This window comes from Anabrus simplex, chromosome 1 (assembly GCF_040414725.1).
Source record: "Anabrus simplex isolate iqAnaSimp1 chromosome 1, ASM4041472v1, whole genome shotgun sequence".
Classification (NCBI taxonomy): Eukaryota; Metazoa; Arthropoda; class Insecta; order Orthoptera; family Tettigoniidae; genus Anabrus; species Anabrus simplex.
The window spans coordinates 1,275,555,866-1,275,577,372 of NC_090265.1; positions in this window are offsets into that span (position 1 = coordinate 1,275,555,866).

Here is a 21,507-nt window from a genome sequence, read left to right on the forward strand (position 1 = left end):
CATCACAGCAGGTGAGGCTGCCTGGGAGAGGTATTGGTTCTCCTCCCCAGCCGTATCAACCTGACCCCAAGTTTCACGGTCCATAGATAATATATGACACGAAACGGTAATTAAAATGATCCATCACATCATTATTTATTGCTGAATATTTTTAATTACTCACTGTAACAGGGGACTTATCCTGAAGTAAGAAAAATGACCACAGTTCTCCCGCCTCCGAAATTAGGACTGGCAACGGATGTTAATGACTATCGTTCGATTAGCAACTTCTCCACACTGTCAGAAGCTTTAAAATTCATAGTCAACACGCATAATATTTTTCTCCTTCTATAAATGGCATAACTTCCAGATTAAAGCCTTTTAAATGCCACTTATACCGTACGCTGAAGACTTACAGACATATATATTCAACACGAAAACCTAAACTCAGAATCAATACTCCTGAATGAAGACTTGATGACCATGGACACATGGCCAAAAAACCATGGTTTGAAATTGAACCCATCAAAATCTGAGGCAATTATTACTGTTTACCCTAAATTACTATGCCAATTCCGTCGAACATCATCTCCAGAGTTGTCGATAAGTGATACTCACATAATATATAGCCTAAACATAAAAAGTAAATAATAGTCCTGGTTTAATATTTGACGAAAATCTACCTGGTCTGCCCACACGTTATCTCAGTGTAGAAATTTATATGAACGTTACCTGGCCTCAGTACATTTATATTCACATTAATGTATCAAACTAAGGAAAACTCGTGTTAAATCACTTGCATTACCTTTGACTATTGCAATATAATTTATAATAATCTAGGAATTGAATAGGAAATGAAATTACAGTGTGCTCAGAATGCTTGTGTGAGATTTGTTCCGGAATATCGGTGGAACGCAGAGGTGAAAGAAGGTGCCGGGGTTAATGGGTCTAACTACAATGTCAGGAATTGAATTTAAAACTTAAACTAAAGGTTATATTTTCAGAACACAAAATTTAACAACTTTTACAGGTACAAGTAGCAAACATTAAACAAGATTGGGTAAATCCAAGATTAGTGGTTTTAGCAGATCATGGGCTTCAAGCCCTCGCTTTATTTTTCCTGAGCTCCTAACTCAAATTTACAAAACAGCACAAATTTATACAAGAGCAGAAATCTCCCTAATTCAAAGAGCACTTGCTCCTAAAATTACAACATCTAGCCTACAAGAGGCATACAGTAAACTTACTTTGAAAAAGAGCTAACAGGCTCTCAGTGTTCCAAGCCTATTCAAGGCGACATCAACTTACAATTTCTGGATAATACAGGGGTATTTAATACCCAACCTACTGGGCCTTCATGGAACAAGAATAACGGCTAAATACACTGACTGACAGAGCAAATGCAACACCAAGAAGGAGTGGTCAGAACTTTATGCCAATTGCAGGGTAGACTGACGTCACTGAGATATGCTCATGATGTGAAATGCGCCGCTGTGCTGCGCACGTAGCGAACGATAAATGGGACACGGCGTTGGCGAATGCCCCACTTCGTACCGTGATTTCTCAGCCGACAGTCATTGTAGAACGTGTTGTCGTGTGCCACAGGACACGTGTATAGCTAAGAATGCCAGGCCGCCGTCAACAGAGGCATTTCCAGCAGACAGACGACTTTACGAGGGGTATGGTGATCGGGCTAAGAAGGGCAGGTTGGTCGCTTCGTCAAATCGCAGCCGATACCCATAGGGATGTGTCCACGGTGCAGCGCCTGTGGCGAAGATGGTTGGCACAGGGACATGTGACACGTGCGAGGGGTCCAGGCGCAGCCCGAGTGACGTCAGCACGCGAGGATCGGCGCATCCGCCGCCAAGCGGTGGCAGCCCCGCACGCCACGTCAACCGCCATTCTTCAGCATGTGCAAGACACCCTGGCTGTTCCAATATCGACCAGAACAATTTCCCGTCGATTGGTTGAAGGAGGCCTGCACTCCCGGCGTCCGCTCAGAAGACTACCATTGACTCCACAGCATAGACGTGCACGCCTGACATGGTGCCGGGCTAGAGCGACTTGGATGAGGGAATGGCGGAACGTCGTGTTCTCCGATGAGTCACGCTTCTGTTCTGTCAGTGATAGTCACCGCAGACGAGTGTGGCGTCGATGTGGAGAAAGATCAAATCCGGCAGTAACTGTGGAGCGCCCTACCGCTAGACAACGCGGCATCATGGTTTGGGGCGCTATTGCGTATGATTCCACGTCACCTCTAGTGCGTATTCAAGGCACGTTAAATGCCCACCGCTACGTGCAGCATGTGCTGCGGCCGGTGGCACTCCCGTACCTTCAGGGGCTGCCCAATGCTCTGTTTCAGCAGGATACTGCCCGCCCACACACTGCTCGCATCTTCCAACAGGCTCTACGAGGTGTACAGATGCTTCCGTGGCCAGCGTACTCTCCGGATCTCTCACCAATCGAACACGTGTGGGATGTCATTGGACGCCGTTTGCAAACTCTGCCCCAGCCTCGTACGGACGACCAACTGTGGCAAATGGTTGACAGAGAATGGAGAACCATCCCTCAGGACACCATCCGCACTCTTATTGACTCTGTACCTCGACGTGTTTCTGCGTGCATCGCCGCTCGCGGTGGTCCTACATCCTACTTAGTCGATGCCGTGCGCATTGTGTAACCTGCATATCGGTTTGAAATAAACATCAATTATTCGTCCGTGCCGACTCTGTTTTTCCCCAACTTTCATCCCTTTCGAAGCACTCCTTCTTGGTGTTGCATTTGCTCTGTCAGTCAGTGTAAATGGCTCGAACACAAAATGAATGGAGGCGACTACTTGCACTCCTAAATATGAACAATTAAAACCTAAAGGGCACTAGGCCGATGAAGCAGGGGCTATTCCCAAACTATGGAGGTGACTCGTATAAGAATAAATTAGAACATTACGGAAAGGAAAAACCAGTTACGAAACGTAGTCGCCTCAAACCAATATGAAGGGGAGCTCGAGAGGGTACATCACTCTCTATCCCCCATTTACAGTTAAAGATTTTATGAAGTTTTACATTAGCCGGCAGAAAGTTAGATTTTTAGAAAAACTAGGTTACACAGTTAATGATTTGGACCTTTCCTTCAGGTTAAACTGCGGAGCTAGCAATAACAAAGATGTTATGTGGCCATTACCTTATCGATGCACTGCTGCCTGATGAAAGAGGCCGCCCGCCTCCTGCTTTGATACACACACTTAATAACATGACGACCAATTGGCCAAGACACAAGACAATACGCAGTTTATAAACCCTTGGGGAAAGTTTGAGATCATTCAAGATGAAAATAGTCACACCCTCTCTTGTTTATTGGTCAATTTAAAAGTTACACTCAAAATCAAGAAGAAGAAGAAGAAGAAGACTGTGATTGGTAGAAAATTAATTACAGAAATTAAGGATTGGCTAGATTCAAAATTGGCGGAAATAAAAAGGAAATATTGCCAACCCAAAAATAAATGAACATCAATCAGTAAAAAAAAACTTATGAATACAAAACTTCTTTGAATAATAAATTCTTATACCTCGCACCAGGGTGCATGATCATAGTTTTTAGTAATGACATCTGAGGAAGAATGTTCGAACTTCTTGATGGATAGCAAACAAAACTAGTAGAAATACAGTCAGTTTAGGAAATTTCACAATAACAAAATTACATCATATTTTAGTGGTGACATCTTCTGAGTAAATTTCTAAGTTGGTGTAGTTTCAGTTTCACTGTTTCACCAATAGAGGAGTTCATTTAGGCGCTAGATTGAAATGCGCGGCGTTAGGGTGTACCTCTCGGTAAACGATTCATTTCTGGGATTTGTTACGCAGACCATGTCACACCGTCGTTCACAAGGCTCGTATGGGTTTGGTTTGCAATAGTGTCGCACACTTCATACTCATTGCATTTTGCATAATATTCATACAAATTCCTAACCAGCCTATCTCTGTGATTGCCTCAAACTCCTCCTCTCAGACCACAACAAAAGTACTCAATCCAGGAGCATCTTCAACCATTCCCTTTCCGTAAACAGAACGACAATCTACACCATATACTTCACCGTTACCGCAGCCCGACAGTGGAATCTCTTGTGGACGTCAGAAGCATGTCTAGCAACTCAACATTTAAACGTGCCTGTGACGAAATACCAGGAATTCATGGATGAATCATCCAGTTGTGACCTCAGAATTTCTCCTCCTACATACTCTTCATCATCATTTTCTTGCATTTCATACATAAGTTTCCTCTTCTTCTTAATATTGCTTCTCTTCGCCTCTACACTGAAAGCGATATTTAGCTATCTTCTTGAGATGTGTTTTTCACGCGTTCCTTAAATCAGTCAATCTAGTACGTGCATTATCTTAGCATTACTGTAATTTACATCGAATGTGGTTTAATGTTCATGTGTAAGTTGTGTACGCGGGTTTTTATAACGGGTGGCTCAGCAGCCCCGCAACTTTCGGAGGTAGGCAACCCAAATAATGCGTATAACCTAAATGAAAAGGAAAATCCACAGCCTGTTTCCAGCCATTTGACCGGGTAAGGGATGGAATGAATGAACCCCGAATTAAGCGGCGAAGATAAGAATTGTGCCGGCTGCCGAAGCCTGTCGCGCTCCTCTGGGGCAGTGATTAATGACTGACGGATGAAATGAAATGATATTGGAGAGGGTTGCTGGAATGAAAGATGACAGGGAAAAATCTGTCCCGCCTCCGCTTCGTCCAACACAAATCCCACATGAAGTGACCGGTATTTAAGCCACGGAATCCAGCGCTGAGAGGTCGGCGCCCTGCCACCTGAGCCACGGACGCTCTGTCATATTACCTGAATATCGTTATAATTTAGTTTGATAAACACCAAATAACTTGAAATTTCTCCTTATGGCCGATAAAGTTCCACTGTGTTGATCACTGTATTCCATAGACCTAGCAAAGGAAAAATTTTCTTTCTTTCTTTCTTTCTTTCTTTCTTTCTTTCTTTCTTTCTTTCTTTCTTTTCTTTTCTTTTCTTTCTTTCCTAACAACTTTACCGCTCAGGAATGGTTTCTCTTTCGGAATCAGCCAGGGATCCCACCTCTTCCGCCTCATGGGCGGTCTTGATGAGTTTTCTTGATCCAATCAGCCCTTGCGGTCTGACATGGTTGAATTAAAATGTATCCCTATGTGGAGATGGCAATAGTAATATGAATTCATTTCACTTCCATGATCGGATTAATTTCAGACGAAATTGTCATTTAATTCTATGCTAACGCTTAATTTTTCGTTTCATTTGTAGTTTTTAGAGAAGTCCTCCTTGTGAACAGACGAGATTTTCTTATGAAGACGAGGAGCAAGGTTGTCTACCAAACGTTAAGAGTTTCGCCTTGCTTTCTTGACAAGGCAAAACACCTGAAGCTTTGTGTATCATTCCGGACCGTGGAAGCATCAGTTACAATGTTTGTGGTTGTTGTTGCCAATTATTATTTTTAAATAGGGTTAAACATTGTCGCAGGTCACACGTCAGGTCTAATCAAATTATGACCATATGGTAGTGTAGAGCTTCGAAATTTAGAGGTCATATAATTACGTAGTATTATGACCGGTGGTGCACTTCGGTTGGGTATTTTTACTGTCTATGAGGAGCGTCTTATTTGGAATTAGGTTACGAATTTGATTATATATACACGATTTAGGAGCCCTGAATCCCTTTCCCGAGAGCACTGGTGAGTGTCTATCGTAGAATTTCTTTAGTAAGTCATTAAATGTTAAGATTTCTAAATCCTAATGTGTGGAAAAGAGATGGGGACATGTTTTCAGATGCCCTTCATCAATCCGCACTCGTACATATAAGTTAGGAAATTGGTTTAGAATGGTTACAGGGAGGTACATTCAGAGAAACGGGGGGATATAGGGAGTGGTGATAAGGGTACAGGGATCGGGATGTCAAGTAGGGATGACATAAAAATATTAGTGCTAAACTGTAGAAGTATTGTAAAAACAGAATAAGTAATTTAATATATATATATATATACCAGATATCGTAACAGGAGTTTAATCATGGCTGAGAAATGATATAATGGATGCAGAAACATCCTCACGAAACTGGAGTATACATCGTAGAGATAGGAAAGGAATGGGTAGGATGAGGAGTATTCATTCTGGTGAAAGAAGTTGTTAACTACGAAAAAGATATATGAAATTCTAGGTGCAAGGCTCATCTCTAAAGACAATAGGCAACTTGATATCTTTGGAGTGTACAGACCGGGAAAGGGTAGCGCTGACGCTGAATCGGAATTATTTGATAAGATAATCAGATATGTGGGAAACGATATGGGAAGGAACGTGACTATAGCGGGTGATCTCAATTTATCAAATCTCAATTGGGAAGGTAATGCAAACGACAGAAGGCATGACCAACAAATGGCATGGGAAGGGCATCTGGTTCAGAAGGTGATGGAACCAACTAGAGGGAAGAATATTCTGGACAGGTTGCTGGCAAATCAGATGAGCTCTATAGAGAAACCGAAATAATAGATGGTATTAGTGATCACAAAGCTTTTTTAGTGTGTTTCTGTCGTAGTTAAAAATAAATGTCATAGAAAGGAAGGTCGTAAAATTAGGACTGTGAAGCAGTACCATATGGCTGATAAAACAGGCATGAGGGAGTTTAATTAAAGTAGATATGATCGATGTAAAACGGTAAATAAAAATGTAAAAATGCTCTTGGATTGGTTTAAAGCATTTGGTGAGGAATGTGAAAACAGGTTATACATTCAAATGTGGTAAGGAAAGGTAAAGACCCACTATATTATGACAGAGAATAAAGAGACTAACAAGGAGGTGCTGGTTGGAAAGGAAAGAGTTAGAATTGGATCTGGAGTATGGATAAATTGAAGGAACATGCTAGGAAATTGAATCTAGCAAAGAAGCCAGCTAAGGATAACACGATATCAAGCATAATTGGCCGTCATACAAATTTTAGTAAAATATGAAGTATATGTATAGGTACACTAAGGAGCAAACAGGTTCCAAGAAGGACATTCCAGGAATCATTCATGAACAACGGGAGTGTATCCGAGGATATTCGAAAGCCAGAAGTATTCAGTCAGCAGTGTGTAAAGATAGTTACAAGGATAATGTCCGGATGTACGAGGTGATTAATACTAAAGGAGTATTGAAATTTACCTATGATAAAAACGAGATTTACAATAACATGAAGGGTTGAAAACAAGAAATCAACTGGAATTTATAACATTTCTGGGGATATACTAAACAAAATACGTTAGAATATAGTACCATTTCTGAAGTACGTATTTGTATATTGTTTACATGAAGGAACTATACCTAACGAATGGAGAGTTGCTATAGTAGCACCCGTGTATAAATTAAAGTGTGAGAGACATAACGCTGAAGATTACAGCCCAGTGAGTTAGACATGCATTGCATGTGAGCTTTGGGAAAGCATTATTTCTTATGACATAAGACAAGATTGCGAAATCAATAACTGGATTGATAGAAGGCAGTTCGTGTTTAGGAAAGTTTATTCCACTGATGCTCAACTCGTAGGATTCCTGCAAGATATTTAGCTATTTGCTTTACGTCGGACCGACACAGATAGGTCTTATGACGACGATGGGACAGGAAAGGCCTAGGAGTGAGAAGGAAGTGGCCGTGGCCTTAATTAAGGTACACCCCCAGCATTTGCCTGGTGTGAAAATGGGAAAATACGGAAAACCATCTTCAGGGCTACCGACAGTGGGGTTCGAACCCACTATCTCCCGGATGCAAGCTCACAGCTGCGCGACCCTAACCGCACGACCAACTCACCCGGTGCAAGATATTGACCCTTATCGTAATATGCCTCAATTTATATATTAGATCACTGTGGCATTATTTTATTTAACGCATCATAGAGTCGCAAGGAGTGAGGGCAGGGACCCTGGATGGCCGTGCCATAGGCCAAGAGAACCCCGTATTGGTCCGAAAGGAACGAAGTCCTCGAGTTGGAATTGAGCCGCAAGCCGTGAATTCAGTCATGCAGACCTCTACTATATCACCAGGTCCAACTGCTGCAACCTGGAGGGGATGAGATTTGCACGGGGGGATATACAGAACAATTGTCACAGGTTGACAAACCTCTCATTCCCAGGGCTGGGATAATCGGAATTTAAATAAATAAATCCGCCACTAAGCTAAATACCACAGATCTGACTCTACGCACAATTAAGAAGAGAATTATCGAATACTACGAGTCGATTATATTATTTACTTGTCCTCAATTGAGAGATGTGCGTATTTTCAGGAGGATCCGTTAACATCTGGTGGGCCGATACAAAGGAAAAGTCTCTGTTAGGCTATGAAAGCTGGCTTCAAGTGGGAAGCTTCTGTTGAGTTGTAACGTGCAAATAATAACTACGTCTTTCTTACAACACTTTATTTACTACTACACACAAAACAAAAGGGAATCTACAAGCGTAAAACTCCACTTAGTTACTAGTCTGTCCAGTAGATGTCGTTTGCTTGTACATTCAAACCTCAACATCCTCCCCACCCTGGTCGATTTCGAGAGCAATCACCAGTTGCACCGGTCGGCTGATTCTTGAACCATCTGGCAGACGCAGGATGGCTGTCCTCACTCGGCCGTCTCTTCCCTGAAGGACTTCGTCAACTCGGGCTCTTTTCCACATATGGCTAGGCAGGACCTCTTCTTGTATGAGGGCAACATCTCCTACTCGAAGTCTCGGATGTTTACTAGTTGGGGACTTGACCTCATGGTAGTTCCGCAGCTGAAGGAGGTATTCCTTTTTCCACCTTCGCCAAAAGTCATCAACCATTTTCATCTTCGTGCGAAATTCCCTTGTAAGGTCTTTCTTATTTACTGGCTCAGGTCCAACTGGAATTGTCGTGAGTTTCTTGCCGTTGAGGAAATGTGAGGGTGTTAACACTTCAGAGTTACTTTCGTCTTGAACAATAGGACGTGAATTCAGGGTGGCTTCAATGCTGATTAGAACTGTGCGGAGACCCTCTTCATCGACCTGTGAGCGACCTAGAACCTTTCTAAGGCAGCGCTTAGTGGAGCCAATCATTCTCTCCCACCATCCTCCCCACCAAGCCGCCCGTGATGTGCCATATATTCATGAGTCTTCGGACTGCTGAGCACGTCTGAGAGTTGGAGTTCTCTGTTCGCTGCTTGGAATGTTTGAGCATTGTCAGTGTATATAGTGTGTGGGACACCTCGTCGTCCTACGAAGCGTTGAAAAGCCATTAAGAATCTGTCGGTAGTTAAGTCCGTTGAGAGTTCCAGGTGTATAGCTCTCACAGTTGCACACGTGAACAGAACGATGTAAACCTTCTTGGTCGTGTTCTCTGACTTGACATAGAGTGGGCCTGCGAAGTCTATTCCGGTCACAGTAAATGGTCGACTAGGACGGACGCGATATGAAGGCAATGGTGCTTCTACCTCCTCACACCTTTTCTTGTGGGATATTTTGCACGGCATGCATCCATTAGCAGGTGCGTGAAAGTGTGCGATCCATCCAAAAGCACTGGTTGTTTCTCAGCATTTGTCAAGTCTGCAAATTGTAGGCGGCCACCAAGACGAATAATACCATCTTGTAAGAAGGGATTGAATCGCAAAATCTTGGATGATTTTGGCAACTGATGATTTTTCTTCAAGGCTGCCAGTTCAGCAGTGAAGCATTCCTCTTGAACCTGACGTATCCAATACACTCTGGCGTTTTCGATATCTTGGGCAGTTAAATAATTTCCACTGCCCTTTGTTTCTTCTTCATACACGTAACAAAACGTAGGACCCATGCGGTAACGTGTAATAACTTCCAGTACGAACTGAAACGTGACGCGAGGAGCAATGGTTCTGGAGCTGTGGATACTAGGACTTGAGACGTCTTCTTTTCTTCTGGCAGAGTCATGTCCGGGACAGTGACGTCACGGAGCCAGGAGTTTGGATGTTCGGCAAGCCAAGAAGGTCCTTGCCACCATGAATCCCTCGAAGCTAGATCTTGGGCTGTAATTCCTCTGGAGAGGCAATCAGCAGGATTGTCGATGCCGGGGCAGTGTCTCCACTGACTGGACACGGTATGCGTCTGAATCTCTGTCACGCGGTTGCAGACAAAGGTCTTTCAGCGGTTTGGATTGTTGCGGATCCATCCTAATGTGACGGTTGAGTCACTCCATAAGGTGGCACAAGAGGACTCAGCTCCAGTCTCTTGGCAAAAGTAGTGAAGAAGACGGGATCCAAGCAAGGCTGCAAGCAATTCCAGTCTGGGGAGTGTGACTTTCTTCACGAGCGATAATCGGTTTTTACTGAAAACCAGCGTGACGGAAGAAGTGTTTGTGGAAGTCATCTGAACGTAAAGCGCAGCACCATATGACCTTCCGGAAGCATCACAAAACACGTGCACGGATAAATCGTCGTTAAATTTAGATATACCAATCCATCTTGGAATGCGGATGGAAGACAAATACGGCAGGTAAGATGTCCAAGCTTGCCACCTCTGGCTTAGGGCAGTTGGGAGAATTTCATCCCATTGCAGTCCCTTGCACCAAGTGTCTTGGAAGAGGATCTTTCCGGTGATCAGGACGGGGGAAAACAGCCCTAGAGGGTCGTAAATTCTGGCAGTAACTTGCAGAAGGCGGCGTTTAGTTGCTGGCTGGTCAAGTAGTACGGCAGTCATATCGTCTGGAGTTGCGAAGAGGTAGTCAGATTCCGTATTCCAATTAACACCAAGGACTCGTGTTTCCGATTTCACCTCTCGACCTTCTGCTCTCCAGATGGCTCTCAGTGGCTCTGAATTTGTAAACCATTTCGACAACGGAAGATTGATGTGTCGAAGTAGGCCTGTGAGTTCATAATAGACGACGGCGGCCAAGTTATTACTATCGACGCTCCCTGCGAAGTCGACCATAAAGGTACAACCATCCAGGAGTGCTGCTGCAGTGGGATATTTCTCCTGATGCAGTGTAACCAGTTCTCGTAGAGTAGCGGACAGAAGGAAGGGGCTGCAGGTAAGTCCAGACGGTAATCGAGTGAAGAGATACGTTATGACGTCTCTGGTGATCTGGTACGTGCCATCAGTGGTGGCTTGGACTCGGTACCACAGAAATCTTGTGAGATCTCTGCCGTTTTCATCTAGGGATAGCTGTAGAAAGGCTTGACTTCCATCGCAGACAATGGCACTTGGACGCATTCGAAAACGGAGCAACGTCGCTAGAATTTCAGGCAGCAGATTTGGTCCCATCTCTAGGGCATCATTTAATGGTGGTTGGCCTCGTTCATGAGAAGAGGCATCGAACACGATCCTCCATTTTATGCCCTCTCTCTTTTGTTTCTTCACAGCGTGATGTGGTAGGTAGAAGACGTTTCCGGGAGTCTCATACGTCGGAGCTATTTCTACATGTCCCTTCGCTATGTAGTCCAACATGTGCATGTGGTACATAGTTTGGAAATCTGCATCTTAATCCAATCGTTTCTCAAGGCTCTGAATTCTCAGCTGTTGACCGATTATCAGACAAGACGATGTCCTTTTTTCTTGGAAGTGATACAACTCTTCTTCCGTCTAGGATCCGGTGTGTCTCATGAAATTTGTGAAGGATAGCGGCATCCGTATCGCTCAGTGTCCTGTCTTGTGTATCGCGAATGCCAATTGTTTCCAGATCCCAGGATCTTCGCATGGTTTCTGCAGATATCTCACTATTAGTGACTGAGACGTGGTGCGTCGTAACCTGATTTACTGAAGCTCCAGACAGGTTTCCCGTTAGTACCCAGCCGAAGACTGTAGGTAGCAGTACGAGGGAAGGCGTGATCGACATCGGTTGTTCCATTTTTACATTTTTCCAATAATGGTCCGCGCCGATTAGTATTTCAATAGGTGGTTCTTCGTTGTCAACTTGCGGGTCTGCGAGTGTCAGGTTCCGTAAATCCTGAGGGACACTTGGGTGAAAGAAATAGGTATTCTGACTTTCAAAGGCCGTGTTACGGTTGTCTTCGTTGAAAATCCAATCATGTCAAACTGGATAAGTCGGCGTGGCTTGGTAATGCTGGATGTCGCTTCGAAGGCCGTCACTGCAAGTTCTCGACTACCAGTCACGCGTAGTTGAAGAGCATTCACCAAAGACTTGGCTACAAAGCTGGACTGGCTTCCGGCGTCTAACAGACATCTTGTTAGTTTAGATATTCCCGTCGGTCCTATGATCCAGTTATGAGCAGTTTGAAGAAAGGAGAAATTTGATGTGGTAACTTCTACTCTACTGACAGACGTGGGTTGAGAGTTCGCGTTACAGATTGATACATGATGAAGTTGCTTACATTTTGTGCATGAAACATTCCCTTTCTTGTAGCACTGGCGGACGCTGTGGCCCCTATTTAGGCAGAGAAAACATATTTTGGAAAGTTTTAGCTTGTCTATTCTGTCCTGAAGGTTAGCTGTTTCTTTACATCCTTGCGCCCAGTGGCCTCTACTTTCACAAAAGACACAAAAGGGGGTTATTGTCGTCTTTCTTTTCGTGTTAGATTTTTCTGCTCCCGTAGTAACTTGAAGAGTAGCCGCTGTTGGTGTGTAGGGTGATGGAGGTGGCGTGCTAAATTCTCCTCGTATCTTCTGAGATTTTAGTGCTGCTTCTGCCTCTTCATTTAGGAATTCCATTAATGTCATCAAATGACCTTCTGGGATATTTTCGCGTTTGGCGTGGATCAACCAACGTCTACAGATCTCAGCTGGAAATGCTCTTAGGATTTTTGGCGCCAGCACGCGACCATACAGGTTTACATCTTCCCCTAGGGCCTTGAGGCCTTGAGGGCTTGAACTCTTCGGTGGCATTCCACGTATGTTATATTTAGTTCTTCAGGGGTCTCCGAGAATGCGGGTTTTAAATTCTCCAGGAAGTCCAGGTGGGCCTGGATTATTCTGTTCTTGTCTCCGTAGCGTACTACCAGTATTGTCTTCGTTTGTTCGTAGGTATCTGCGCGCACTGCATTGCCATCTACGAGTCGCTTTGGCTCCCCTTCGAGATACCCTCGCAGGAACACGTGCTTGTTTATGTCGGATATTGACGGATTCTTGTCGACCGAGGACTGGAACTGCTCCCAGAACGTAGACCAAGTCTCTATGTCGCCGGAGAACTGTTCGAGCCTGATCGTTGGTAGTTTTACTCCCTGAATATTCGTGGGATGAACGTCTGAACAGGGTGTAGAAGACACGCTAGTTTGTTCTTTCTTCTTTCCGAGAAGGCTATTTGCCTTCTGTATAGCGCGCTTTGAGGTATCTATATATTCTTCACAAGTACATGCGTCTGCTTCATAATCTTCATCTTGTAACAGGTCATGTATAGAGTCATCTAAGGCTATTAACTGTTGCAATGTATGTTGAAGACGATTATGGATGTGCTGAATCTCACTGAGGTCTGTAGAGTCATTACAGCCTTTTAAAAATGTGGAGAAGCGTGTAGCATTATTACGCTCACTTGTTCTCTTCCGTTTAAGCTTCTTAAGCTCTTGTTCGTTGTCAGTCATTGTGAATGGAAAGTGCCGTTGGTGTAGAGAGGAGGTAATTTATTGCTCTTCCTGGTAGGTATACGACTGAGGGATGGGGTAGGTCAGTTCTGATGTGATATAGTACGGCGAAGTCGTAAAGATAGCGCAGTATGCAGTGTTCTGACTCCAATAGGTGCTGACAGATGGCAGCACTAGTCACGTGCGTAATCGTGGAGAGGCCTAGAAGGCGGCTGATGGCGTTCCTATAGCTATTCAAAATGGCTACTCGTGCACAATGAGAAAATCATGCGGGCATGCTCACAGTAATTTCGACTCAATCCCTGCAGTAGTTGCGAATTCCTTGCTAGCATGCTCTGTTAAGCAAACGATTCTTGATATATTTCACAGAATGAATAAATGTCGTACTCATCAAGTGTGTATCGGATATTACCGGCTGGCGTCTCGTGTTGTGAAGTCCCGTGTCTTATTTAATGTAATCTGCACTTCACTTCCCTTCCACTTCGTACCTTCGTCTAAGAATGTTCAAAGAACGTCGTCTCGTGATGCAGTGATACGTAATTTGAACCGTGAGCGAGTTTTCGGCACCAATATGTTGAGTTGTAACGTGCAAATAATAACTACGTCTTTCTTACAACACTTTATTTACTACTACACACAAAACAAAAGGGATTCTACAAGCGTAAAACTCCACTTAGTTACTAGTCTGTCCGGTAGGTGTCGTTTGCTTGTACATTCAAACCTCAACAGCTTCCTCATTTGTGCAGCGCTCATTCAGTGACTCTCATTCTGTTAGTGTTATTCGCATCTCAGTGATTCGCAGTATTCAGTTTGTCTTATTCGCTCAGTGTTATTCGCTCACTCGTGTTACAGGAACTCATTGAAAGTCAGTTTGTCGGGTGATACTCATTCGTTGTTATGAAACGCCAAGTGCGGCCTGGCGTAATTCATGAACGTATTAGAAACTATAGTAAGACAATTATTAAATCGGCGTGATTTAGCTCACAAGAGCTAATAAAAATATCAACTAACACAGACATTTATAACGCGTACGCGGACCACGATAGTAACGTGTGCGAGCGGTGTAATGTTTAACCGCTGTGAAGGATTGACTTCCCTTAATTTGTGACGTACGGATTGGGAATAAAATTTTTGCCAAGGCTATAGTCAATGGTAGTCTAAAACTAAGTTTGAAATCCTGTGTACGATCACGCTAAGCGGTGAAGCAGATGTTCTGAAGTAAATTACCATTCCAGGATCAAGCAGACTGCAACTATGGTGTGTCCAGGACTCGAGGCTATGATCTTCAACCACGTGCTGAGTGCTGTTTCCATGTCTTAAGCACAATTGACATAGCGATCATGTGATTCGTTGCTGGTGGAGAGATTACTCCGAAGTTAAATCCTTTTCTATAAGCATGTGAAGTAACATTCATACATTAGTATAGATTTTTCAAGTCAATTAAATAATTATTAAATGTAAGACAGTGTGTCATTTGCCTTGCTTTGTTTCAGTAAAGTTAAAAACGTCCAGGGCTGCTTGCATGATTAACCCCCGAACTAAGTGTTTATATTTCAATAAGATTGGAACAAGGGATAGAATAGGTTGGATATCGGTGTGTGTTTTTGTATTAATGGTGTTGTATTCCTGTTTGAGTTGATTTTGATAGAGATGTTCAGCAGACTCTTCACAGTATCAAATGGGCTACGCGCCTTCAGCGTCACGAGATTATACGGAGTAGATTAGAGACAGTATTACATAAGGAGCTTTTCTATGCGTGAAGCATGAATTTTTTAGCTTCAAGCAGTTGTACGGTAGAGTTATACTCACCGTTGAATACAGTGCAGGGTCTTTGGTGACAGACAAGTTCAGGAATGTAACAGGTATCGAACTAACGATATTTTATATGAGAGGCTAGAATTGTCGTGAGATCTTTTTTTTTTTTTTGCTAGTTGCTTTACGTCGCACCGACACAGATAGGTCTTATGGCGATGATGGGGCAGGAAAGGGCTAGGAGTGGGAAGGAAGCGGCCGTGGCCTTAATTGAGGTACATCCCCAACATTTGCCTGGTGTGAAAATGGGATCCACGGAAAACCATTTTCAGGGCTGCCGACAGTGGGGTTTGAACCTACTATCTTCCGAATATTGGATACTGGCCGCACTTAAGCGACTGCAGCTATCAAGCTCGGTTCGTGAGATGTTGACGGGGCTGAAATGATATAGCCATAGTGTTTTACTGGGAGTTCTGAATTATATGTATATTAATAAGCCGTGGCTGTGTGTTATTTCTGTCAGAGAGATTTCTGTGCCATTGTGCACAGATAAGGAGTCGGCGTGGCGCCGACCAAATATTAGCTCCCAGGTAAAGGAGCCCGAGACAACTGTAACCTGTGAGCCTACTATGAGTGAAAGTATTTTACGATAGATCCCGTTAGTTCCACAAACTGATGACTAACTGCCCCAGGTAAATAAATGTTTGTTGCTTACCAGCTGATGTCCCTTCATGTGTCGAGAGATACGATAGTGCTGTGTCTTTGTGAGATATAAAATCTTCGGAGCCTGCATATGTCGGAATTGCATCTCGGCGCCTCTATCAACTTCAGTGCCTATTCGTGTGTGTCTTATTTCGCAGGTGTGATTTTTGTATACGTACCTTGTGTTGTTTATTATTGTCCAGTGCATTTATAGTTTTTGTCTTGTGATGTCCTTTGTTGAGTAACGGTGATATATTAGCCCGTCGGCAAATTTTAGGGAAGCAAGGTTCTGCCCTTATTCTTTGCTCATGGGTACGGACCCATATGATTAGCGTATTTGCCATTGCTATTTTGTGATTGGTAACTTAGACGCTGTCCTGAACAAGGGATTTTTATATGTTGGTGCCCGAGTAACTGGAATTTACGTATGTAAATTACTATCGAGCGTTATTTTCGCATATCATGGACGGTTTTATATCGAGCCTACGGGCAAAGGACTTAAGGAAGCAGTCAACGAATTGAATTAATGTAACACATACAGATTCCATGTTACTTATGATTACATTTACGGGTGTGTCTTATGTATATAAGAATGTTAAATATCTATTCATGTAAATGTACGTATTACTTTCTTTGACCAATTTTTACGGTCGATTTTTCCTTTATTTGATTTTTGATTTGTGAATAGTAAGATTTCAATTCATTTATTTAGATTAATACGTCCGTCTTACCCCAATACCTGCGTTCTCATTCACTAGTTCTATATGTACCTATTTCATGTCCATATACTTTTAGTATAATGTAGTAAGTAGAGTTCTTTGCCCACTTCCGGACGTTCTACGAGCTTTTACGCTGAGCTAGGCCAAATTTGAGGCAGGATACGGTACAATATAGCAGATATCTTATATTTAGGGGTCAAATGGTCTGTTTCGAGATTGACCTATCTAAGGCATTTGATAGGGTAAATCATGGGAGACTCCTGGCAAAAATGACTGCAATTTGGCGAGATAAAGGAGTGACTTAATGGGTGGCTGTATTTCTGGAAAATGGAACTCAGAGAATTGGAGTAATGGAAGCTTTATCTGACCCTGTAATATTTAAAAGGGAATTCCTCAACTCACTTTAATTGGACCTTTATGTTTTCTAATATGTAAAAATGACATTAGTAAAGAAGTGGTATCAGAGATAAGGCTTTTTGTAGATGATGTTATTCTCTACAGAGTAATAAGTAAGTTAAAAGATTGTGAGCAACTGCAAAATTAACTCGATAATGTTCTGAGATGGACAGTAGGCAATGGTGTGATGATAAACGGGGTTAAGAGTCAGGTTGTGGGTTTCACATACAGGATGCGACGAGGGTTCCTTTGGAGATCACTGAGAGTACCTAGGTATTTATATAAAGAAAGATCTTCATTGTGGTAATCACAAAAATAGGACTGTAAATACGGTGTACAGAACTCTGCATTTGGTTATGAGGGCATTTAGGGGTTTTAGTGAGGATGTGGAGGAGAGGGCATATACGTCTCTGGTAAGAGCCCAACTAGAGTACAGTTCGAGTTTATGGAACCCTCACCAGGATTACTTGATTCAAGAACTGGAAAAAGTTCAAAAGAAAAGCAGCTTGATTTGTTCTGGGTGATTTCCGACAAAAGAGTAGCGTTACAAAAATTGTGCACAGATTGGGTTGGGAAGACTTTTGAGATTGCTTTGCTATTTGCTTTACGTCGCACAGACACAGATAGGTCTTATGGGCGACGATGGGATATGGAAGGCCTAGGAATGGGAAGGAAGCGGTCGTGGCCTTCAGTGAGGTACAGCCCCAGCATTTCCGTGGTGTGAAATTGGAAACCATGGAAAACCATTTTCAGGGCTGCTTACAGTGGTGTTCAAACCCACTATCTCCCGGGTGCAAGCCCCTAAGCACACGGCTAACTCGCCCGGTGAGACAAGGGAGGAAGGAGATGCGCTGCTCGACTAAGTGGTATTTTCCGAGCTGACAGTGGAGAGATGGCGTGGAATGAGTGGTAGGAAAGAACATAAGATGAAGATAAATTTGGAATTCAAGAGGACAAATCGGGGAAAATATTCGTTTATAGGAGTGAGAATTAGAGATTGGAATAACTAACCAATGGAGATGCTCAATAAATTTCCAATTTCTTTGCAAACATTCAAGAAAAGGCTATAAAACCAACAGATACTGGATATGCCATCTGGGCGTTTGCTCTAAATGCAGATCTGTAGTAATTGATTGATTGATTGATTGATTGATTGATTTATTTATTGGTTGATTGATTGATTGATTGATTGATTGATTGATTGATTGATTGATTGATTGATTGATTGATTGATTGATTGATTGATTGATTGATTGATTGATTGATAATTTTCTCTATATTACTGGCGGGATTTATCTCCATCTACGACACAGAAAGCACATCCTTTCCTAATTTGTCTAGATAAATTCGGAGCGGGCATGATGTGCTAGTAACAGCGTTCCTGCCTCTTACTAGGAGACCCCGGATTCGATTTACGGCCAAGTCAGGGTATTTTATCTAAAATCTGATGGCTGGTTCAAGGATCACTCAGCCTGCGAGATTACAGCTGAGGTACTAACCGGCAATGAAATGGCGGCCCCGGTCTAGAAATCCAAGAATAATGGCCAAGGATATTCGTCTTGCTGGCCACGTAGCATCTCTTAATCGGTGGACCATCGGTCTGAGCAGCGGTCGCTTGGTAGGTCAATGCCCAATACGGCTTTTGTGCCATGCGGTTTGGTTGTTTTAAGTCAATTCATCTCTGAGGTCTCTGAGTTTTGTATTTAGTTTCGGATATTTTAATTGGCAGAACTGGTAAATTATATCGTACCAAAATAGTCTGGTAGGAGCTGCCTGGCCGAGGCGGTAAAGGCGCGCTCGGTTCACCCGGAAGGACGTGGGTTCGAATCCCCGTCAGGAAGTCGTAGAATTTAAGAAATGAAATTTCCACTTCCGGAGGTGCATTTGGCCCTGAGGTTCACTCAGCCTACACCAAAAATGAGTACCAGGTTAATTCCTGGGGGCAAAGGTGGCCGGGCGTAGAGCTAACCACTCTACCCCATCAAGTGCCGAGGTTACGGATAGTGGAAGCCTTTACCTTCCACCACTCCAAGGGCCTTCATGGCCTGTATGGAGATGACTTTGCTTTTAAAATAGTCTCGTGGCCGTCATTTGATACAGTCCTGGATTGTTTCCCTATGACAAGATCAAGGAGAGTATGATTGCTATTAGTTGGCGTGTCCGAGTGGTAAAATGGCCATGTTACATGTTAGAATTCCTTTTTTTTTTTTTTTTTTTTTTTTTTTTTTTTTTTTTTTTTTTTTTTGCTAGTGGCCTTACGTCGCACCGTCACAGATAGGTCTTATGGCGACGATGGGATAGGATAGGCCTAGGAGTTGGAAGGAAGCGTCCGTGGCCTTATTTACGGTACAGCCCAAGCATTTGCCTGGTGTGAAAATGGGAAACCACGAAAAAGCATCTTCAGGACTGCCGACAGTGGGATTCGAACCCGCTATCCCCCGGATGCAAGCTAACAGCCACGCGCCCCTGACCGCACGGCCAATACGCCCGGTAAGAAAATGTTCAGAAATTGTCGAGTATAAGGAGGTAAAGTGAGAGATATAAAGAAATATGCTTAGGCCTGCAGTCATCAATAGCACGTCAATGTTGTGTTCACGGGTATGTCAACTTTGGAAGAGAGAAGTTGTGAAATAGCGTATGGCTTTTAGTGACGGGAGTGTCCGAGGACAAGTTCGGCTCGCCAGATGCAGATCTTTTGATTTGACACCCGTAGGTGACCTGCACGTCGTGATGAGGATGAAATGATGATGTAGACGACACACACAACCAGCCCCCGTGTCAGCGGGATTAACCAATTATGGTTAAAATTCCCGACCCTGTCGGGAATCGAACCCGGGACCCTTGAGACCAAAGGCCAGCACGCTAACCAATTAGCCATGGAGCCGGACTGACAGGTGGTAATCGACTAAAATAGAACTAGCGAGAGGACTACGGATAAATTATATTAAAATAATTTATTCTCTATTACGTGTTAATGTGGTGCTTGGCAATATGGTGAGATGTAGGGCTATATTGCCGAAGATAAATCTATTCAGACGAAAAGATTACCCAGTTCCCGAGCCGAGGTGATTAACCATTAGCAGTTTAAATCGCAAACCCAACCGGGAATCGAATAATAAGTAATGATTTTGTTACTACGTCCCACGAACTACTTATGACGGTTTTTGGTACACGCTGAGGGCCTGGAATCTTGTCCCGCTGGAGTTCTTTAACATGCCAGTAAATCCACCGACCGGCTGTGAGCTTGCATCCGGGAGATAGTAGGTTCGAATCCCACTATCGGCAGCCCTGAAAATGGTTTTCCGTGGTTTCCCATTTTCACACCAGGCAAATGCTGGGGCTGTACCTTAATTAAGGCCACGGCCGCTTCCTTCCAACTCCTAGGCCTTTCCTATCCCATCGTCGCCATAAGACCTATCTGTGTCGGCGCGACGTAAAGCCCCTAGCAAAAAAAAAAAAAAAAATCCACCGACACGAATCTGAAGTACTTAAGCACTTTTAAATACCACGGGACTGTGCCAGGATCAAACCTGCCAAGATGGTGTCAGAAGAACAGCGCCTCAACTGGCTGAGCCTCTCAGCTCGGTATGGGAATCTTTCAGTCAAGAGCCAAGAGCCAGGCGGTGAATGTATGGTTCATGAAATGAAAAATAACTTCAAATCGTCTATTCAATTGAGTGTGTACCCAGTTCTCTCCTGCGTGAGATAACCCAGCAGTGACTAGCTGAGCCCAATCGACTTTTGTGCAGGAAGTTATTCCGTCAGAACCAATTACCCTTTGTAGGCTGACGTCGCAGTGGGCCTGTGGAAGCTGAGTTGGTGCCGGATGCCTTGTAAGTCAGCGCATTAAATCTTCGACTGCAGAACCACATGTTTCCTGAGCTGATAACACAGGAATGACTTTATTTCAACGTTCTCTTACTGCTAACCTTTTGCGCCACCTTCGCTAATTTATGGACGGTAGGCCTATTCCTTTTAGAGAAAGCTCAGTGTAGACGTACATAAATGCAAAGAGAACTGTGTGTGCAGAATGAACCTATCTTTGTTGCCAGACTCTTTAGACGAATGTACAGCTTCAAAACCTTCGGTTTAGAGGGCCCCGAATTTGGTTCCCGACAGAGTCGGGGATTTTAATTACGCCAATTTCTCTGACACGGAGTTTGGGTGTATGTGTCCTTCTAACACACCTTTCCTTATGTACATGTAACTTTAAATTTCTTTCAGTCTGTCGAAGACACTAATTATAACACATACAACACTATAACACAAATATGAAAAGTACACTCTATCAAACACAGAATGGCATGTTTCGAATTATAAGAACATCCCCAGATTCTATCAAATCACTTTAAAGGATGCGTATATACCTACAATACTATTTACGTTGCGTAAATTTGCCTATGATTGCTAGTTGGTGAATATG